General features: G+C 37.0%; 1 pseudogene; it reads right to left on the reverse strand.

Annotated features, from left to right (window-relative positions):
• Positions 1-4172: 4172 nt before the first annotated feature.
• On the reverse strand, positions 4173-22724 carry LOC132116517 (sodium-dependent phosphate transport protein 2A-like; annotated as a pseudogene).
• Positions 22725-23548: the final 824 nt, after the last annotated feature.

The raw sequence follows: 23548 nt of genomic DNA on the forward strand, positions 1-23548 counted from the left end.
GGACTTGTACAGTGTACAGTGCGTTCAATGTATTGTACTGTCTGTGGCGTCTAATCTGACTAAGGCCTATACTCAGAACCACCAAAAATATTATATTCCCTGTAAAAACAGTTTAACAAAAGACCTGCCTATTCCCATCAGATTGTTTCAAAACAGACTGTAGATTGCAACTGTACAACAGGGCAACACCCTTCGAACACACCACTGCTGAATTTCATTCGGATTTCACACATAAATTTCATACATTCAGGACAACAAACATACTTAAAGGGGTCATATGATGTTGCTAAAAAATAACTATGTTGTGTATTTGGTGTAATGCAATGTGTTAATGCAATTTAAGGTTCAAAAAACATTATTTTCCATTTTTACATTATTGTTGCTCATCTATACCCCGCCTTTCTGAAAAGACTCAATTTTTACAAAGTTCATCGTTCTGAAAAGTGAGGTGTGCTCTAATTGGCCAGCTATCCAGTGCGTTGTCATTACCCATTTTTTGTATCCGGTGGGGACATAATTACTGATTATAATGACTTATACTGTGTTTTATTGTGTTGTGTATCTCGCTGTGTAAACATAAATCCATGTCTGCATTTGTGATCATAGAGACGACAAACAACAAGCACTACTCTACACTGCTTGAAAGTCACATATGAATCATCAGTGGCAAATTCTTTAAACATAAAAATTGTACTTACAGGCTTTGAGTCAGAAGTGCCAGACTGTTCTTGCAAAGTTGGAACTGCCCCACTTTATAGAACAGCCTTTGAGCACAGACATTATAGGATACTCTGCAGGTTCAGGAAACAATCCTCCATAATATGCTTCACACAGTGTTACACACTGCGGGCTTGAGTGAGGAACAGCTGGCGGACTTGAGAATGCTGCAGACGGCAGATTCGATGAAGGAGCGGCTGGTGGGCTTGCGGCAACCACATGTGACAACTCCGGGCTGGACTCCACTTTGTCCACAGTGAAAGCCGATCTGGCGATCCACAGCATGAAGTTAATGTATTTCCTCAGCGACCAGCACAGATGAGCTCTAGGCATGACAAAGCGGATATCGTCCTCTTTTGGAAGGTCAAACAAAGTAGTTTCGCTTTCACAACGAAACGCACAGCATCTCCACATCTCCACAACAAAACTACAGCGAGAATAAAAGTTAAGCCTTCTTTCTTTGTCTGTACATTTGGGCATGTTATACAAATCTTTCCACACAGTGACGTAGACATGTGGGGGCATGCTTAAACAAGGTGTTTTAGGAGGGCTTGAAGACTTAAGTTTCATGAAGAATATCTCTTTGAAGTTGAGACTTTAGTCTTTGCAACTTTACTGATCTTCTTTATGCACCAAGAGCTTGTAACACTCCAAAGAGAAACGGAAAAATGAAATCGCATCACATGACCCCTTTAATTTATCCCACAAAGATCCAGGTTCAGAAAAACAGCTTTGTGGTCAGTTTGTTCGCTGATTATTAAGTATCTTGATACTTTCTTTTGACTGAGAACTTGACCAAATGTGAATCGATTCAGACCATTTTATAAACCCGGTTGGCCAGCTGATTGAAATGTAGAAAGATAAAACGACTCCAAACAATGATTAATTTACAAATGATTGGCAGCAGCACTTGGTCAGGCGACACAAATACTGGATGCACATAATAGCCTAACTGAAATATTCACAGGGAAAATATTTCTCAGGTCAGTCAGAGCATTCATGTACAGCCATACAGCTGAAGGCACCACTGTAACATTGCCAGTCTGTTTTTGTTAACGGTTGTGAAGACAAAGCCACTGGAAGGAAGCCTCCCACTTTAGCCAAAAAAAGAGTAATGGCAAACAACCGCTTTGGTTGTAAGCAGGGAAGAAGACCAATGCATGTCAATGGAACAAAAGCTCCACCACACTGAATAAATAGCTTTTGTGAGGAAACGCCTAATAATTTAATGAACTGACAATCTATAGACTAATCTTGAACATGTTTTAAACTAAACAATAGTTTTGGATAATACCAAGTTCCTTTATGAAAAACTAGATGGCGAAAGCTGATGTGTTTTTAACGTAACTGATGATATTCACAATGTTAAACGACTTGGCACAAGCTGATTGTTTCTCGTTGAATATGCAGCCAATAAGCTTACTGCTTTACATTTAAATGGCTGGTTAGCATCCACTTGAGCAGTTTGCTGCATGCTTTCAGAATTCCTCTGAAACCCTCCACCTTCCCCAGCTCCACCTGTGTAGATCTGGTACTATAGTAGCATAGCCGTATAGCCGTATATACTGGCAGTTGCAAGCTCCTGTACTTGCTTACAGCAGCAGCAGCAGCAATAATCTACAACTACAGCAGTAACCAACAGCAGCAGCAGCGTGTCAGATCTATTCCACCAAGACCAAATATGTTACAGCACTTCTCATTAATTCCTAAGGTATCTCAAAGATGGCACAATGGCAATGTGCCATCGTTGACAATGGCACAACTCAGACTAAAATTCAGTGATGTCAAGGATGTGATTGGTTATCAAGGCACATGTGATTCAAGCTGACTCTTACACTTTCTCCAGTGGTAAGTACAGGTACTAAAGACTCCCAGTAATAGAACTCTGGTGAAGCGATTCAATTGACGCATGACAGTGCATGTTTTATTTCCTATTTGTTTAAATGTGTTTCAAGTAAATAAGTTACTTAGAGTAAAGCTGGGGGAAAATTTATCAAAATCATGTTGTAAAGGAAATGGGCTTTCTGTCTTGCAGCAACTTCCTAATCAACTTTTGAGAAAAATGTACAGAGGTCCTGCAATCAAAATTTAATTGCACAGCTTCTTGTTTGCGTGGGTGGTCCTCAAAGCCCACATACTTGCTGTTCCTGGAATTATTGGTCACACTGTGGAATGTGTCAGATACACTAGTTCAGTAAGTATAGTATGTACAGTAGGCCTATATTCCATTCAGATCTTGAGCAGCACTATCAATGAGAACTGTTAGTGAGACGGCAGATATTTATGCATTGAGTGTGTGGCAGTTCCTGTTATAAAGAGATTTGTAACATAATATAATATAACATAATATCAGGCAGGTCAACTTTAAATTATTTTTGCGTATATGCATCAGTATAATTCCTTTTTATTCTGAAAGGAAAATTAATAAAATTATTTAAATATCATTTAATAGGAAAAGACTTTCTTTATGAGTCAAGTTGAACTCAAAGAGAAGTTGGTCAGTGTAATTTCACTTGACATTGACCATTCCCATTTTTAAAGCATGTTGTAATTAGTCAGCCATTTATATGCTTGACTATGCATGTCATTGCTTCTGCTACTGAATCGGTGCATTTTAAAATTGACTTGTCAGAAGAAGCCACAGGGTCCACTCAATGAAGTGAATTTAAAAGTATTCATCTAGTTGTGCTGAGCTTGACTGAAAAAAAAGAAAAAGAAAAAAACTTCTATAATTTTTAACAATTATTTCAGGCATGTTTATAAAATTCTGTGCCACATGCTCTGGGGTGTTCCCATCAATCTGAAAATTATTAGGCACTTGCAAGTATATGCTACTCCAATGTCCCATTACTTTTTCTCTTATGTCACATTTCGTTTTTTTATGTTTTTGTTTTGTTTTTGTCAACCAAACCAATCAAATTTCTATCTGCTGACATTCTGAAATTTTGGCTTGATGATTTTGGCTTGGCAACTTAGTTGCTTCCCACATTTAATGCATGCTAAACCCTGATACCATGTGTTACCTCCCATTTCATATTATTTCAACTACATCATGTCTCGGGTGAATGCAATTGTGAGAGAATGCAAAATCATTGAAATATATTTTTCCTCCCATCTCATTTTTTCCAATTACCTATATTGTTAGTGGTGACACAAAATGTGTATTTTATTCTTAAAATTGGTCTGTTTTGGTTTGCTGTTTATTCCTATATAAAATAATAAAACATCACAGAAACCATGATCTTTAACTCTTTAGACAAGTTTCATAAAACTGCAACCTTAGAAACTTAGAAAATGAATAGAAAATAATAACAACTTACATAACAGGCAGTTTTCTTTAAGGTTAAGCCCCTTCTCTCACTGACCAAAAAAACTAAGGATACCTGTTTAATCACAATATAAAAAGATAAACCATTCTAAGGATCAAAAAGCATTGAATGGACCACATATATCGTCTACAGCCTGCTGCTCTTGCCATTCAATGAGTCAAATACAGCCCCAGTCTCAGTCTCATAACTATAAATCAAAGCTGGGCTATTGTGTGCCAAAGGCGCAAGCTTTTTCTCTGCTTGATATTCTGTCAGCTGTGGCAGATCCTCGGGAGACATGCAGCTCTGAACATTGTTCCGGGTTTCCCTGCAGCACAATGTGACTCTTGTGATGATGTTATCCACTGGTTTGAGTGAGTGCATCCAGAGAGGTAGGTGGTCCCAGGTTTGCAGCCACCAAGGCAGGAGGTGAGGCTTTTGTGTCTGCAGTCTATTCACAACAACAATGCAGAGGAGGACAGCAACACATGGTACACAAATGCCATCCAGCCATGGAGAGGGCAAAGACAATGGATGGCAGGAAGAGGAAGCAATGAATCAGGTAAAGCATAGCAAACAATCTGTATTTTGATGTCCACTCACCCAAAATCCATGCCATGCAGATGGGGAGATGGCTTAAAGGAACTGGATAGCAAAGTAATATGCCCAGAACATTGAAGATGAAATGACACAGGGCAACCTGAGAGAGATGACGTGGAGAGCAACATGAGGGACAGAACATGGTTTAATTTACTTCACAAACTGTGTAATGGGTCTGTGAGTCTTATGACTTGTTTTCAGTCTCTTACCAAGATCAACATTGACCGATATTTTTTATACCAATATACAAATTTATTAACTTGGAAAAATCAATGTTACATACATTTTGTCTGTTTAATTTTGATGTTTATTTTATGTTTATTCCAAGAAAATTTCAAAAACATGAAAATGAATTGAACATTCAATTGGAAGGCCATCATTCATTTACTTATCAGACTTTTGTTTTATTATTTTCACGTCGGCACGAAATGGAAGGATGCACTAAAATTATAAGTAATTTATAATGTTCCAAAAGATTTCTGTTTCACATAAATGCTGTTCTTTTGAACTTCCTATTCAAAGAGTCCTGTGAATGGTCTCAACTAAATATTAAGCAGCACAACTCTTTTAAACACTGATTATAATAAGAAATGTTTATTGAACACCAGATCAGCATATTAGAACTAACATCATTTATATTTGCAGTCAAATTTTTAATTTTGAGGTTTGTTTAATTTTTATTTTTAAAAAATCTAAAAAAAAAAATAGTTTTAGCAATTTAACATTAAATTGGAAAGCTATAATTAATTATGAACAACATTTTGATGGAGGCTAAAACTAACATAGTCAATTAATTTTAATTTAAATATATATGATAAACATCACAAATGCATAAATTATAATAATCATTAAATCATTATTTAGTGTAAAATAACATTAAAAGATGTTTGTGAGGGATGTTTCAGCATTTCTCTGTGTTAAAATGAGCAGAAAGAGAAATTGTTCCTTTCCTCAAGCCTAAATTCTCAAACAGTTGTTGTTTTAAAATAATTAAAATAGTTCATATTAAAATGCTATTGTTTAAATCATTTAATTTAAATAATAAAATAAATAGTAAGCAAGGTCCATATTTTTATGTGAGAATCAATCTGCTCCATACAACATACTGCTGGAAGCATCAGTATTCTAAGATCAATCCACCATTCCTAGAGTCCTCTGACTTAGCCACTGTTTAATTAAATGAGAAAGTTCATGTCTCAAATGGGATCACCTGAAAGGCTGCAGCTAGCTTGTCTCCTGGGCAGTGGTGTATAAAGTACCTGAAAGTCATACTCAAGTAAAAGTACAGCTATCTCACCAGAAAATACTTTGGTAGAAATTGAAGTCACCGTTTATAATATTACTTGAGTAAAAGTCTAAAAGTATGTGATATTTATTGTACTTAAGTACGATTTTTTTTTTTTAAGTATTAAAGGTAAAAATACAAGTAAATGTAAAATGGAAAAGCAGCATATATATATATATATACTTTTATACTTTAAAAAAGTAATTTATTCCTGTGATGCAAAGCTGAATTTTCAGCATCATTACTCCAGCCTTCAGTGTCACATGTAACATCCAGTCTATCACATGATCATTTAGAAATCATTCTAATATTCTGATTTATTATGAGTGTTGGAAACAGTTCTGCTGTCTAATATATTATATGAATAAAAGGTTAAAAAGAACTGCATTTATTCAAAATAAAAATAAAAATTCTAATAATATATACTCTAATAATATATTTTCTTTACTATCACTTTTTATCAATTTAACACATCCTTGCTGAATAAAAGTTTTGATTTTATTTAAAAAAAAGAAAGAAAAAAAAATTACTGACGCCAAATTATTGACCAGTAGTGTATATTGTTATTACAAAATATTTAGATTTTAAAAAACATAGCTTCTTTTTTTTTTTTTTTTTTACTTTTTATTCATCAAAGTATCCTAAAAAAGTATCACATGTTCTGAAAAAATATTAAGCAGCAGAACTGTTTCCAACTTTGATAATGAATCATCATATTAGAATGATTTCTAAAGGATCATGTGATAATGATCCTAAAAATTCTGCTTTGCATCACAGAAATAAATGATAATTTAAAGTATAATAAATTTAAAAACAATTATTTTAAATTGTAATAATATATCACAATATTACATTTTTTTCTGTATTTTTGATTAAATAAATGCAGGCTTGATGAGCAGAAGAAACTTCTTTCAAAAACATTAAAAATAGTAATGTTTCCAAACTTTTGGTTTGTACTGTATATGTATATGTTCATACTCAGCTAGAGTAGATTGTGTTCAGGTTTAACTATTTCTTCCAGTTTGTATTTTTGGGTAAGAATAAGAAGCACTTCATCCGATACTTAGTGTCTTTCATTCCAACATATAATCTGCATCTGAAAAAGCATGTATTTACACAGTTTATGTATCTCAGAGGGGACATGGATTCATTTAAACTACAGATAAAGATGTATAAAAAGGCCTAATGTTTGGTTTTTTACATAAACCATTGAATATTGACATCTGAAATAAAGTAGAAATGTCAAAATTAAAACCGCCAGTAGGTGACAGCAAGTGAATGATTCGACCGATTCATTCAAATGGCTGATTAATTTAGAAACAAAGCATTTGACTGTGTTATTGAGTGAATCGCTGAATCATTTATCCAACCGATTCATTCAAAAATCTGATACATTCAATAAGTAAACACAGATCCATAGCTCAGAGACACAAAACAGTGCTGTGATCTTCGTTGGGAACGAACTATCGTAGGCAAAATTGAGAAAATTCACTTATTGCTTCACTGAACTTGTATAAAATGATCATTAAACGTATTCATGCATCTGCAGAAAAACAGTACTCTTTGTGTGATACAGATTAAGTTAACTAGTTCTACATTAAATTATATAAATATAAAAAGAATACAGAAGCATTTTTGCCATCTTCAATTTAGAATGCCTGGAATTTTATATTATTAAATTTAATAGACTAATAAATCAATGTCTGTGCACTCTGTGTGTGAGTTGGTGATATAGCTGACTTGATAATGTCTGATTGCACATCATTACGACACCACTTACAGTACCATATTATCGCAGACGATGCTGTATCTCACACACCCCAGCCTCGGCTTGAGTGGAAAATGAAATCATCCGCACTTGTGTGCGGCGCGCACTTGTTTGCACATGAGCAAAGGTGGGAGTTTTTTTTAGGAGTCTAACTTGCAAATGCCAGACCACTGGTTTGTCAAACTTGCTTACCTGCAGTCTGTGTTCTCCTGCTAATTTTGTAGAAAGTAACGAATATACGTATGTATTGGAGTAAAAGTAAACATTTTAATTAGGAAATGTATTGGACTATAAAAACTCAAGTAAAGTATAGATACTCCCAAAAATTATTAAGTATTGTAACAAAGTATTTTAACTTTGTTACATTACACAACTGCTCCTGCATGGGTTAGCTAATGTGGCTAAGATATCTGTAGTGGTTGTTCCAATATTGGAGCCAAAGGTCAGAGGGTAGGCCCACTCAATACTTATCACACCAATACCTGAAACCACAATGAACGTGAGAGTTCACCAGAGCAGATGATTCTGTTTCTAATGAGACCTTCCAGTAAGGTCAATCTAGCCTTATTAAGAGCAAATTGGATGACCATGTATGACCATGATGGAACTGGCATTTAATTTATGAAAATGGCCTTGTTCCAAATGGCACACACAGCCCTCAGAATCAACACTATGCTGTATGGATTTTGGTGGAATAACGTGCTGTGAAGACTGTACCAAGGGTTTAGTAAAAGGGTGCATAGAGGGCACATGGCATTTTTAAGCACCCTTATAGGGACATAAAACTTTTTTGTCTTGATGTATTAATTTATTAAAAAATATATAAAAATGAAACTCATATAAAAATAATTAAACTCTATTCATGAGTGTGTTTATGCTTTTAATATATGAATTAAAATGTACTTTGATTTATGGGTGGACATGAAGAAAAAAAAGTCTCATTAAAATTCATTCATTTAAAACAAGAACTTTGTAACAAACTACCTTTAAAGTTCAGTAAAGTAATATATATATATATATATATATATATATATATATATATATATATGTGTGTGTATACATATACACACACACACACATTGATTGAGATGTTTATATTTAAAGTGTAAAGTTGTTTAAGTTTATTTTAATTTTTATCTTTTTCTTTATAATGGGAGCTACTATATGTCATTAACCCTTAAGGTCTTTTTAAAACAGATGTTTGCACATGCATCCATATCAAGTGCACCATTTGCAACAAGACCTACATATGTTTGAAAAGACTACCTTTGAGAGTAAGAAATCATTTTTGAAAAATATAATCTGCACAAATTACAGATTCTGTGGCAGCTCTAAGACTCTTTGGGATTAGTGGTCTCCCAGGCAGTGTAATTAGGATGCTGTGGGTCCATAATCTAGCTGCCATGCCTCACTAAAATCACTGTGAAGATAATCTCTGTGTAGCTATTACAATGAATCCAGAAGCAATATTAGACCATCACTCGTCTATCTGTCAGAAAGGCAGGTGGATTAGACAGGGTTGAGAGCATCAAGTGTACATTTCTGTTCCCTATCTATCGGTTTTGATTAAAAAAAAAAAAAAGTCCCACGACACACCACTGAAAGAACTGAAATATAGGAAAAAAACAAAGAGAGAAAGGGAAAACTTTTTTTTCCCATAGTTAAAGGGTAAGTTCACCAAAAAATGAAAATTAGGCTGTGTTTTACTCATCCCAGAGGCATCCTAGGTGTATACAGTGTTGGGGAGTAGCTAGTTACATGTAACGGCGTTACGTAATTTAATTACAAAATTATTGTAACTGTAATTAGTTACAGTTACTACGAAAAAATGAGTAATAAAATTACAGTTACTTAGGAAATTTTTAACGATTAAAAAGGGAATTACATTTGAATATTTACACACATCCACATATAGATTTAACTGATTTCTTTCCCAAATTGCACTGACTATTCTGAGACATACACCCTAATAATTTCCGGGATGCGGAAATACAGTCTGGTTCGTAGAATCCAGTCATAAAAACGGAATGCCTAACGTGGACGGAATATGCCACATTTTGGATGACTAAATCAAAAGTAGGTCAGTACACTTAAATCAAAACATGACATGGACTAGTGTCTGTAAATACTAAGCCCCAAAAATGCAATATATGACTCCTGCACGTTCTGCGTGTCTGTGGAAATCAGGCGCGGATTGGACACTGGGAGAACCGGGACAATTCCCGGTGGCCTGGCAGCCGATTTTCCCCCACTATTTAATATAATTATTCATGGGCGTCAGTTTGGTTTGAAATGTGGTGGGGACAGAGATGCATTCAGAAGTGCATTTTCAGAAGTGCTGGGTACAATGATGCATTTTTTTTTTCTCTTTCGCGCAGGTCATGTTTTCTGTATCTTATTAATGTAAATAAATAAAAATGTATACAAAAATGTGATGATGTCCGACTCGTTTTATGAAGAAGAAAGCCGTACAAAGCATTAGACATATGATATATGACCCACTAATCTGCTTCATATCATCATATAAGTACCATGTTGACAATATGACATGGCCATGACGTGGTTTAATGTACCTAAACAATGATTACCAAATTTCTCTTTCATGTTGCTTTGTTATAACCACTGAAAACGGGGAAAAAAATCTAACCCAAAATCAGGCCTCGCTCTACATTATCCCGCTTATTACATGGCTACCCACCAAATAAATCAATAATTTGACACAAAATATTGATTTAAAAAATTGTTTATTGATTTAAACACGATTGTATTGCTTCCGCTGAAGAAAATAGTTCCGTCTCTACGATTAGAATCCTGCCGCGTCCATAGCAACGCTCTGTTTTTCATGGCAACGGTGTTATTATCAAGAAATAACAGACTTCATTCTACAGTGGAATTCAACCAAGCCATGTAATAATTTGATTTAATTCCCAGTACAATTTACCATATCTACACACAACACAACTAAAGCACTACAAATTTTATCAAGATTGAAAAAGCAAAAATACGTGTAGCACAGATGAACACTATTGACTATCACACCATGATCTGACTGCTCACAATTCACAACAACATGCATCCATCCAATCTACATCTGGCATTTTGACTAAAACTTGATCCATTCCTCATCATCATCATCATCATCATCATCACAACTATTCCAGAATTCAGCAATAGATTCAAGCAATAATTAAACAAGATACTGACTACTCAACAATCATCTCCCCCAATACTTGCTGTATGAACGCAAACCGAACTAGCTAATTAAGTTGGTGGCTAAGGAAGTCTAACGTAACATTAATTGCAAGAGAAGAATTAAAACAGCCGATCCCTTGTGTGCAAATGCACAAGACCTAGCCATAATACCAGCAAATCTTAATAAACATAAGTTATCGCGTCTTACCTTTGTGTCAATGGTCTGCAGACCCATGCTGTGTGTACAACAACATCCATTTGTTCTACAGGTTATCACTTTGATATGTTATAGTCCATGGCACTAGGATGCAAGTTATAGTCCATGGCACTAGGATGCAACCTTGTGATATTGTATGAAGGCTAAATGACTTGCTCGTCTATGATACATTCGCCAGAAATTCTGGCCAATCCCAGCAAAGACTAGGTAGCCTCGTTCCCGCTCGTTCACTGTCCATTCCAAACTGTCAACTCATTTGAAAAACATTCTTTAAAAAAAAGAAGCGCGATAGTCATATAGAGAAAATAATAACAGCATTATGTCAAAAAGAAGTGGACAGGACATCAGAGCTTTTTTTAAAGCCAAGCAGACATGCACAGTAAGTGCCGGAATCTTATCGGCTAAATGAATAACCCATTCTGTCACTCTTTTTGACAAACAATGTTATTAGCTAGCTAGCTAGCTAGCAGTTACGCACGTCAGCTGAGCTGCACCTGCCTCAGTGACACGATGACTCCCCCTCCCCCTCCCCCAACCTAGAACGTATCCCAATGTTACAGTTGTTGCAGTTTTAATGAACAGAAAAGCGTGTAGCCAGCGTGTAGAACTCAAGGTTTTAAAAAAAAAAAAAAAAGTGGTGGGTACAAAATGACTCATGACGAAATCTGGGGGGGACGCGTCCCCCCCAAAATCGACGCCTATGTAATTATTATATAATTGCCTGCCGAATGTACTAAAGCGGTCATTTGCGAATCCGCCATTTGATCTCTAATAAATCATGAATTGTTAGTCATGACTCGCGCGCTCTCCGCGCCTCCGCCAAACGGTTTGGATCAGACTCAGAGTAATCAATGCGTGAGAGAGAGAGAGAGAGAGAGAGAGAGAGAGAGAGAGAGAGAGAGAGAGAGAGAGAGAGAGAGAGAGAATAGAGTGGATTGTGGAAGCGCACAGCTGGAGCAGAGAAGCAGAACTACTGTTTTAGGGTTTCAGGTCAGTTTCATTCATCTTTTTTGTCTTTGTTTTTTTATTTATTTAATCAAGCAGCAGCGTTGCTCATCAGTCATCACTCAAAATACTATATAAAGGACATCATTATTATCTGTTGTTATGTTACAGTAGTAATTTAGCTGAAAATAATTCCGATTTTTTTTTATAGGTTTAGGGGGAGCTACGACAGACAACAACACAACCCTTACGAAAATTAACATTTTAATATGTAACTATAAATCCAGAGAAAATGGTTACTATTGTTTAACTGTGATAACCAAAAATGTAAAATTATTTTACAAATGTATTTATTTAAAAATAAATACAAATACATTTGCAAAAAAAAATAAAAAATTAAACAAGATTATTTTACTTTTATATAGGATAATAAAAGCATGGTTAATTTTTGTAAGGGAAAAATATGACTCGTGTACAGTATTAGGATTTTCCTATAAAGATATTGTAGTATTTTAGAGTATTGTATTGTAAAGTATAGTTTTGTTCAATCTTGAGTATTAAAGTCATGAGAGAGATGCATAACAGGGCAAAATAAAGAGACTGAAGAGAAAAATGGAAGTGAAGGTGCAGTTCAGGAGAGAACTTTTAATTATTTTGCATGTCCCCAAATTAAAGATTTAAAATAGATAAAAAATAGTTTTGTCCATGAATTTGTTTGTATGAGTTTGAATTTTCCAGTCTGAATTTTTTTCCCAGTCCGCCCCTCCTGTAAATTAATGGCAAAGACATGGTTTCATTTACTACACATAGGCCTACTGAAGCTCGCAGTGTTTTCAACCTCTGCCGCCTCAATATAGGAGTACACGAGCACATAAACACAATTTCTAGAACTGCTCTGTGTCATTTCATGTGCATTTTACTTATTTTGAGAAAACTTTCATCATATACAAAGAGACAGCAGTTAAAAAAAAACACCAATGTTTCAGGAGTTTATTACACAGAATACGTCACATGCTTATTAGATAACTGTATTTAAGTTGATTGTAACGATATCAACCTTCATATTCATCCGGAAGAAGGAGGCGGGAACCGGCGGACAATCAAAAACATTTTAATAACAAAATAAACACAAAACAGCGCACCAGCCCCTCACGGACGACTGGTGCGCATAAAATAAAAACCAAAACACAACTAAAAGCCCAGGCCTGGTCCTCTCTCGTCCTTCACTGTCGTCGCTCCAGTTTTATATCCTTCCATCTCCTCCATGGGCCTCGAGACCGGTGGGACGAACAGGTGTAGTTCATCTCCAATCACTCCCCCGGCCTCGCTCCCATGTCCCTCGGCCCCGCCCCACTCGTCACATAGATGTATATGCTTTTATTTATTATTCTTTAATTTTCACAACTTTAGAAAAGTAATCAAAAAGTACTCAAAAGTAATTAGTTACATTACTTTAATAAAGTAATTGAAAAAGTTACACTACTATTACATTTTAAACAGGGTAACTTGTAATCTGTAACCTATTACATTTCCAAAGTAACCTTCCCAACACTGGGTGTATATGGTTATCTTTTTTCAGATAAATCTAGTCGGAGCAATATAAAAAACTGTATTTGATCTTACAAGATGTTTAATGCCATAAAAAGCGCCCATCCATAAAAAAATTGTCTCACATGGCTTAAGGGCATGAGCAAATGCCTGCTGTGGTGAACTGATGCATTTTTGTAAGAAAAATATCCATATTCAAAACGTAATAATCACTTTAATCTATCTTGCGCCAACAGTTGTGCCTGGACGCAGTTCCGGGCTGATTAGACTTCCAGCCTAATTTTCATTTTTGGGTGAACTAACCCTTTAAGCACTGCATCGTGAGAGTTGGTATTGTGGCTTTATCAGACACTGCACTTAACATTTTATGAAAATAAAGCTAAAATGGAGTTAACAAGGTTTTTGACCAGCGAATTACGTAGATCTGTGTTTTGTCTGTCATTATCTAAAGTAGCAAGTGAATTATACACTTTCATCAACATGTTATAACATTTATTGTAGCTATATGGGAGCTTAGTTTTTCTTATTGTTTAATACACTTGTCCAAAATCTCACAATATAGCCTAAGTGATGAAGCATTATATGCACAGGATATTTAAAATGTACAAAACTATATTGGCTACAACCAGAAGGCAAATGATAAGACTCTTCTCCACACAAAACACAAAACATCAGCCTTTACAGACATAGTGTTTGGATAAAGAAAACACTGTACTTATTCAAACATCAGTTATTTATTTACCCTTGCATTGTGAACAAGCAGATATCTGCCTCCAGTCTGTGTTCTTACTGGAGGTTAGGTGAAAATATAAGGTTTCACTGACAGTTTGAGGATCCAATGGCGTTACAAGGTTTAGTGACATGCTCTTCATTGGTTAAATATTTGTAAAACCCTCAAACAGACATAAGGGACACCAAAAGCTCTGATTTAAATTAATAATAACTAAATATAAAAGAAATATGAAGTTTGGATAATTTTCTACGGCACACCTGACTGGGGTAGGGTATGGCGAAGCTTATTGAAGCTGCGTTCGTGGATGGTTTACACATTCAATGTGAGCGTATAACCATGGCAGTGCTGCGATCGTGCCTCTATCCTACTCATTGGCAGGGGCGCTGCACAAGATCCTGGGCCCTATGCATAGGCAGTCCTCTCACTCCTCCCGCAGCAGCTGTTCTGTGATTCTTCTGTTGGTCCTTGCATTCATAAGCTCAACAAAATCATGTGTGATCAGTTATAATGTGCAGTGATATAAAAATGTGTATGTCTCTGACTCTGTGCCAGCCAACGAACGCAGATTTGAATTTTGCTGCTGGTGATGTTTTCCTTTATTTTTACAGGTTACAGGACAAATTGTGCATTTTACCCAAAATTGTTTGGTGTGAAATGATTCCAAATTTAGGGGGGCCAAAGGGGGGGGCAATCATGTTGACACTGAACCCCCCTACCCAGAACCGCCCCTGGGTGGAAGACAATATTGGCGCTTTTCCACTGCATGGTATGGCATGGTACGGTTCGGTGCGGTTCACTTTTGGGGGGTTTTCCACTGTGTACAGTACCTGGTAACTGGTATTTTTTTCAATACCACCTCGGTTGAGGTTCCAAGCAAACCGTACCATTACCAAAATTTGACATGTAAACTCTGCTAATCACCGATTGGCTAGAGAGAATCATCACTACCTGCGTCACTGAACTTGTGACATGAGACACAACAAACCCGCTAGACTTAAATCAGCACAGCCAGCGGAGGATCGAAAGCAACTGTTTTGAACAAGTGCAGCTTTTTTAACAAACAAAAAATAGTTGTTTCGTTACTACAAACATTCATCTTGTTGATAGCAAGGGAGCAGATCCAGTGATAGCTTAATGGGGTGACGCATATTGAAAAAGTTTTTCAGGAATCACAGCAGTAGAGGTGGTGAAACTATAACGACATGTCCACTCTAAAGTTGTACTCAAACTGAGCTGAGCCGTGCAGTACTGAGCCATACCGAGCCGAGTCATACCATGCAGTGGAAAAGCACCACATCACTCAGACAAGAGCCCTCTCGATGAGGCAAGCTTTTTGCCTTGAAGTGGAGTCTGTTCGTGATCTGGTGTTCTTCTCTCCGAGAAGACCCCCCGAAGATGCACGATTGGAGTAGTGCTTTCTTTTCTGCAAAGAAGGTTGGAGCGCAGGCTGTCACCCTCCACCTTGAAAGTGTATGTGGCTGTTATTGCAGCATATCACGATGCAGTAGATGGCCGGTCCCTGGGAAAGCATGGTCTCTTCGTCAGGTTCCTGGGGGGTATCAGAAGGTTAAATCCTCCTGTGATCTCTCTGCTATCGTGGCTGGCCTTCAGAGGGATCTCTTTGAGCCACTAGACTCAGTGAGCTTAATTCCTGTCTGCTAAGACAGCGCTCCTGACCGCGCTCACTTCCATCAAGAGGGTCAGGGATTTTCAAGCATTTTTGGCGAGAGTGCCTTGTGTTCAGGCCGTCCTACTCTCATGTTGTCCTGAGACCCTGAGAGTGTTGCCTCCTCCTATGCGTTGGTGCATGACACTTCTCTGGAAGACATCTGTTGAGCTTCCAAGCTGGGCAACACCAAACACCTTCACGAGAGTTTACAGTCTCTGCGTTGAGCCAGTTTCTTCCTGTGTGTTGGGTAACAGTTAAATGGTGGAAGGAGCTTGCTGGTGTCATACTTGCTGCGCCATTCCCCCTCACCCAGAGATGCAAGTACCTGCTGCCGTACAGTTCTCCAGACAGTGAACCCTGGTGGGAAGCAGTCTGAATTCAGACCCAGCATTGGTGTTAGCTTGCCCGGGTCTTCAGACAGCCCCTGTACAGGGCTAGATGTCCATATGGCTTGATTCCCTACAGGAGATCCCACATGGATATTCTTCCATGGTAAGGTTTCCCTCTTGGTGAACCTGTGTCTGCCTCTTTGACAGACCATTCTGTCAGGAGCTCCTCGGGTAGGACCTGCCTCAGAGTTCCATTCTGTATGTACTGCCCCAGGCCTGTGTCATTCCATATCAGTGTCTCCACTACTGTTAGGATGTGGCATCTGTAGCGCCCTTCTCTGGAAGGCTTGCTTCCCCATCTTTACTGCCAAGTTGTAACAACAAATAGGAATCACTTTAAGCAATCTTTCATTGAAGATTGATTTCCCCATTATGTCCCCATGCCATACCTTCAAACCATTGCTGGTTGCCAGGGACAAGTTCTCAACTCCTTAGAACAACATCTGAATAATGGATGCACCTGTCACCTATTTATACCCGTGTGCATGGGGAGTGACTCAGCATGCAAAATCCACTAGCCAAATTTCATAGGTGGTTTCACTTAATCAGAGAGGATTTGGGCTCACAAGTCCACAACCCCACACCCATCGTCATCGACATACCATCTCCGTTCCCTCTATCAGGGAATGAGGGTTAAGAGACCACAACTAGATCCTAGTGAACTGGCAAATTACAGACCAATTTCAAATCTTCCATTTATGTCTAAATTTTTTGAAAAAGTTGTGTCTGCTCAATTGTGCTCCTTCCTGCAAAAAAAGATCTGTGTGAAGAATTTTAGTCAGGTTTCAGGCCCAACCATAGCACAAAAACTGCACTTGTTAAAATTAAAAAAATGACTTGCCTCTTGCATCAGATCAAGGCTGCATCTCATTGCTAGTTTTACTTGATCTTATTGCTGCGTTCGACACCATAGATCATGACATACTCATGGATAACAAAACTATACAGGTATTCAAGAGCAGGCTTTAAGATGGTTTAGATCCTAGCTGTCTGATCGCTACTACTTTGTTTATTTAAATGGGGAGTCATCTCATTTATCACCAGTAAAATATGGAGTGCCACAAGGATCTGCCCTAGGTCCTCTGCTATTTTCAATATACATGTTGCCCCTTGGTAATATTATTAGAAAATAAGGGATTAGTTTCCACTGTTATGCTTGATGATACTCAACTATATATCTCAATGAGACCAGATGAAACTTCTAAATTATCTAAGATAACAGATTGTGTTAAAAATGTAAAAGATTGAATGACCAATAATTTTTTTCCTATTAAATTCGGATAAGACAAATATATTACTTATTGGACCAAAAAACAGTACACAGAACCTCGTAGATTATATTTTGCAACTAGACGGATGTAATGTTACTTCCTCTACAGTCAAAAATCTGTGTCAAAGTCCACTAAAGAAGGTAGAGCTTTTGGGCATTTGGCTCCCAAACTCTGGAATAGCCTTGCTGATGATGTTCATTGATCTCTTGATAATGTTCTCTTTGGCCAAGCATTTGGTATTTGGTTGGAACAGCAGCTACGCTAATTATGTCTCTATTTGTTTCTCTGTTTTGCCACGGGATTTACAAACCGTGGTAACTAGTGCCGCGTTTCCACCGAAATTACCCGGAACATTTGTACCAGGAACTTTTTTTCCCAGGAACTTTTTTCCCCCCAGACCTGTTGCTTTCTGCGTTTCCACCGCGGTGTAAAGTACCGGGTAGATTCATAGACAGTAAAAGAAATGGACACAGCGACCCCATTGAAACTCAATTGAGACAACTGAAGCCCGGTTTTAGCTATTTTTAGCACTTCCGTTTCTGACGCGCAGACTCAAACTAAGCTTGATGACGTCAGCAACCTGTCTGACAGATGTAAATCTTCTAGTAGTTGTGCGTGCAAACTGCCATCGTTAATCTTGCAGAGACGGCGAGCTTGAGCGGGGAGTTCTTTGGCATGAGTGAGCAGGAGTAAGTATTCTGATTAATTATTTTGTATAGTATTTTAAAATATGTAACGCCAGTACGCCATATTAAGTTAATTGCCTGCGAGTTTCTCCTCCTGTCTGTACGGTAATGCGACAGAGAGTCGAGTGGTTATGACGCAATCGTTAGCCTATTTTTACAAAAACTGTTTCTACGGGGCCATAATTTAACATAGAAGGCAATGCAGCCCTTTATACATTGTCGTGTATCTTTAGAAATAAATAATGGACAAGTGGAGTCTTTAAACGCCTCAGATGTAAAGTTATTCGCTGTCAAAGTGACGCCAAAATGAATGGGAGGTCAATGGGATGCTAAGGCAAGTGAAGTTCTGCTACAAGATGGCAGCACCCGGCCGACTTCAACTTCCGGTCGGCTTCCTTGCCGCCTGGGTAGATTAGGCAAATAGATTGGTGACATAGGTCTGCGCGCGTTTCTCAATACAAAGTACCGCTGATTTAAAAAAAAAAAAAAAAAAAAAAGGACGCTGATTTTGGACGTGCATCCTCGGTAGTTCAGACTTTGTGCATTCGACTTGGGAGTGTAATGTCCGCGACAACGCGAATCCTGTAATTTTCCTCTCTGTATATTTACAATAAAACGAAATAGGATATCAAATACCACTGCCTCCTTTGGTTTTCATTTAAGCATAATAACAGCTGCAGAAATGTACTTAGTTCAGGGATATGTGTATATGCAGCCATTAAACGAAATATTATATAAATTTGCCTTTTTTATTTTCATTTTAACATATAGATAAATTGAATACAGACCAAAGAAAACCTGTTAGATTTACCCCGCAGCTGAATTATATGTTATGTTTTAACCACTAAAGAGACATCAGAGACAGCGGCACATATCAGAAGGTCTAGCCGAAGTGAGGCTGCTCTCTGCGGATACATGAGGACTGAGCTCCCGCTGATCGAGTGGAGCTCACCGTCTACGAGATCGGCGAAACACATTTTTAAATAGGTGCTGTCTTTATAAATAAACCATAGATTTGAGTTTTAAACAACTACATTCTCGTCTGAAATACTTTTGAAATTACATTTCATGACACAAATAACAGTAATATTTGAAAATGATCCGAATAAATGGTGTTTGAACTCAACCAATGCTGCGTGAACTCAGATCGCTTTGGCTACTGCAATTTTCCCCTCAGTATATTTACAATAAAACGAAATAGGATATAAAATACCACTGCCTCCTTTCGTTTTCATTTAAACATAATAACAGCTGCAGAAATGTACTTAGTTCAGGGATATGTGTAATGTTATACAGCCATTGCAATGAAACGAAATATTATACAGACTTGCCTTTTTTATTTTCATTTTAACATATAGATAAATTGAATACAGACCAAGAAAACCTGTTAGATTTACCCCGCAGCTGAATTATATTTTATGTTTAACCACTAAAGAGACATCAGAGCCAGCGGCACATATCAGAAGGTCTAGCCGAGTAGAGGCTGCTTCTCAGCGGATAGATGATCACTGAGCTCCCGCTGATCGAGTGGAGCTCACCGTCTCCGAGATCGGCGAAACACATTTTTAAATAGGCGCTGTCTTTATAAATAAACCACAGATTTGAGTTTTAAACAACTACATTCTCGCCTGAAATACTTTTAAAATTACATTTCATGACACAATAACGGTAATATTTTGAAAATGTTGATCTGAATAAATGGTGGTTGAACTCAACCAATGCTGCGAGAACTCAACCAATCAGCATGTTTAGCGCCAAAGTCCCGCCCCCGAAAGTTCCGGAACTTTGAAAAAGTACCACCTCGCCAGCAGGGACTTTCTGAGGGGCTTTTTTTTACCCGGAACTTTATTTAGTTCCTGGTTCCTGCGGTGGAAACACACCGAGTACCAGGCCAAAGTCCCTAGTTCCTGGGTAAAGTTCCTGCGGTGGAAACGCGGCATAGGATATACACAAGCTGCAGTCTGGATCCAGAACACCTGAGAAGAGATGCCCTCAGAAGACCTTGGATTATGCCAACCCTGAAACAACCTACAGAACTACCAAATTTTGCTATAAATTGGATTGCATAATATAATAATTGCTGTTAATAGTGTTCATCGTCTATAATAGATTTTTCCATACATTTCTGCCATATGCAAATGAAATGACCTCTGATAAGCTACTACTAAATGTTGTAGAAACTTAATTTTCTGTAAAGTTCCTTTGCAATGATTTGTATGGTAAAAAGCGCTATACAAATAAACTTGAATTAAATTGAATTGAACTGAATTTAATTGAATTTAACTGAATTGAGGATTACGTACATAAACGAGATGTTCTCTTGGCACTGGTTCTCCCTCTCACTCTTATTTGTTTACGCATAACAACTTATGTCTGTCATTGCCCTGGGAAATTAAGTGCATGAGCGACTGTATTGAATAAAACCTTCACATTATTCACAGGGAAGACCATTGATTCTCAGAGCACAAAGCTCATAGACTAGTGAATACGAATGAGTGGAAGTCAACAGTCAACCTGGTGAGGGCTAAAGATTAACTCCCCTGAGGCCTCTAAATGCAAATATTAGAGCATTACTCCTCTGAGGCTTCTAAATGCAAATATTAGAGCATTACTCAGAGGTGCTTTTGGGTGTAATACATTTCTCAGTTCATCTGGGAGCACAGCTAAATTATACAGGAGAAATTCAGACACTTTACTGAAATTCTTGCCCATATGTTCAACCTGTTCATCTAAGAGAAAGGACTCACCTATCAAAGGAGTGATGGCAGAAGTAAACACCGAACTCTTCTGAATAACAAAGGTCATGCCAGCACCAACCAGGTAGCCAGTCAGCCAGCCGAATGAGAAAGAGGAGTCTGCAGGAAAGAGTTTTCTTTACATCTCTTGAAAATACTGAAAAAGATACATGAGGCTCCCTTTGGGGTTTCTCAGACACTTGATGAAATTCTTAGCAAAATTCTTCTTTCCAAAAGGGCAAGCACACTTAGAAATTGACAAAGTGCTAACTGGAGCCTATATATTCCTGCAAAAATTCAAAAGACTAGTGATGTTTCTGCTAGTAAGATGCCTGATTATGAGCAGTGCATGTTAACTGATAAATTGTAACATATTTGGTCACACTTTTGTTTGGGGAGCAGTTCTCACTATTAACTAACTATTAGCTATGACTTTTGTCTCAATAAACTCCTATTCCTCCTAAATTTGCTGCTTATTGATAGTTAGTAAGGAAGTTGTTTAGTTCAGGTATAGGGTAGGGTTAAAGGGTCTAAAATATGGTCATCAAAATAAGGCATTACTATTTGCTTTAAAGTACAAAAAAAACTGCCAATATGCTATATAATAAGCAACTTGTTGGTGTTACCACATATTTAGAGCTCCCCTCTAAATTTAGATTATGCATTGTTCAGTTATTAAGGGAAATAAATTAATTTATTTTCCTAATTACACAGTACAAGGATTCAATTATCCCAAATCATATAATGTAATCATATATATTTTTCATAAAAATAACAAAAAGTGCAATTTATTTATTCAATTTGATAATGAATAATGATAGAAGATTCCCACACAAATATACATAAATCCATGGCAATGTATTATAAGATTATAACATATGGATTATAAGATCATTGAGTCATGACAGCATACTGTATGTTTTTCCATTACTTTATATTAATCAAAGCAATTTAACCTATTTCAACATAATTTTTTATGTTATCTGAGATTCAACTGGATTTTTAAGGGGAGACATTGCAGGCTATTTTTTTTTTTTTTTGTGGAAAGAAAACATCCAAAAGACACTGTTAAGTGTTTCTTTTATGGCATTTTATTTATTTTTGTCAATAGATTTCAATTACAATACATATTTGTTTAAAAAAAATGCTTGTTTGTTTTTTCTCCAGAGCCATAAATCTCAACTTCATTACTTGCACGCACCAAACTTTACATTTTTATTCCTGTATCCTTAAGGTTTCTACAGAGGCAAAAAACATTTGAATCGAAAAAAATAAACAACAATTTTGAAACTGACTTCAAGTGTTCCAATTTTTGTGGTAGAAATGTATGTTAATCAGTGGATATTTCATTAAATAATAACTCATTTGCATATTTAAATCAAACATTTTAGAAAACTTTTGATACAAAACGTTTGCAATTTGATACAAAACGTTTGCAAATATCAATGCAAACAATCAAGGTAGTTCCCATCTGTGTTGATGATTTTCTGGATGGCTTTGGCCACTTGTCCCTGGAGAAGGGAGCTGAGAAACTTAACCAGCAGCAGGAAGCAGGTGCAAAGAACCAGCAGTGAGGAAGCCAGCAGAATCAACCCCACAGCCAGATCAGACAATCCTGTCTCCACAAATAGATGAGTGCCTGCTCCAGTAAACACATGCATTTACATCTCCAGTCTCCTGTGGAAATGTGCCTGTCACTCATGCATTGACAGGCATGTGTTCATATTAACAGTGATTAGCCCATCAGCTGCTGATTATGGTGTGTTAAAAGAAAGAGGATTTCAGATTCTTATAAATGACCATTGTTTATGCATCACGAAAAAGTGGCTTCTAAAAATGAAGCCCACAGTTATAATTAAGGGCTTTAGCCATTGACTGTCCCCTGATAAATATGGGATTATTACTTCTTCTTTTTTCTTTTTTTTACCTTAATGGGATGGCTCTTGTATATGAAAGATGATTAAAAAAGAAATATGAAGCGTATTGCTTCCAAGTCATTATATGAGGAATGATGATTCAAAAGCTTATTGAAAGTTTAAAGACATCTTGCTTCCTTATTCAGCCTGATGTTTGTTACTGTTGTTGATGTCGAATGTGTAGTTAGTCTTTTAAACAAGCATATGACTCAGAGGCCATTTCTATCACAGGATGTACTAACACAGAATAAATTATAATTATTAGCCCGACGGAGCTTTGAGTAAATGAAGAACAGCCAAACAGTCTACAGAAGGACTGAAAAATGAGTTTTCTTCCCAGCAAAAAGGGAGCATTGTTTGAATACAGCATTTCTGTATTAACAAATCTTCAAGTTTGAAGATAGATATAATGTAGAACAATATTTTGTAATTTAAAAATGTATGCATGAAATGACTAAAGGCAGATCAATCAAAGGATGGTCTTGCTGTCTCTGTTCATTTCATTCTCTATTTCTTTGAAATTTGACAGTTTCGACTCACATTTTTTAGCATTTCTTACGTAATTGTAC

Source organism: Carassius carassius, chromosome 36 (assembly GCF_963082965.1).
Source record: "Carassius carassius chromosome 36, fCarCar2.1, whole genome shotgun sequence".
Lineage (NCBI taxonomy): Eukaryota > Metazoa > Chordata > Actinopteri > Cypriniformes > Cyprinidae > Carassius > Carassius carassius.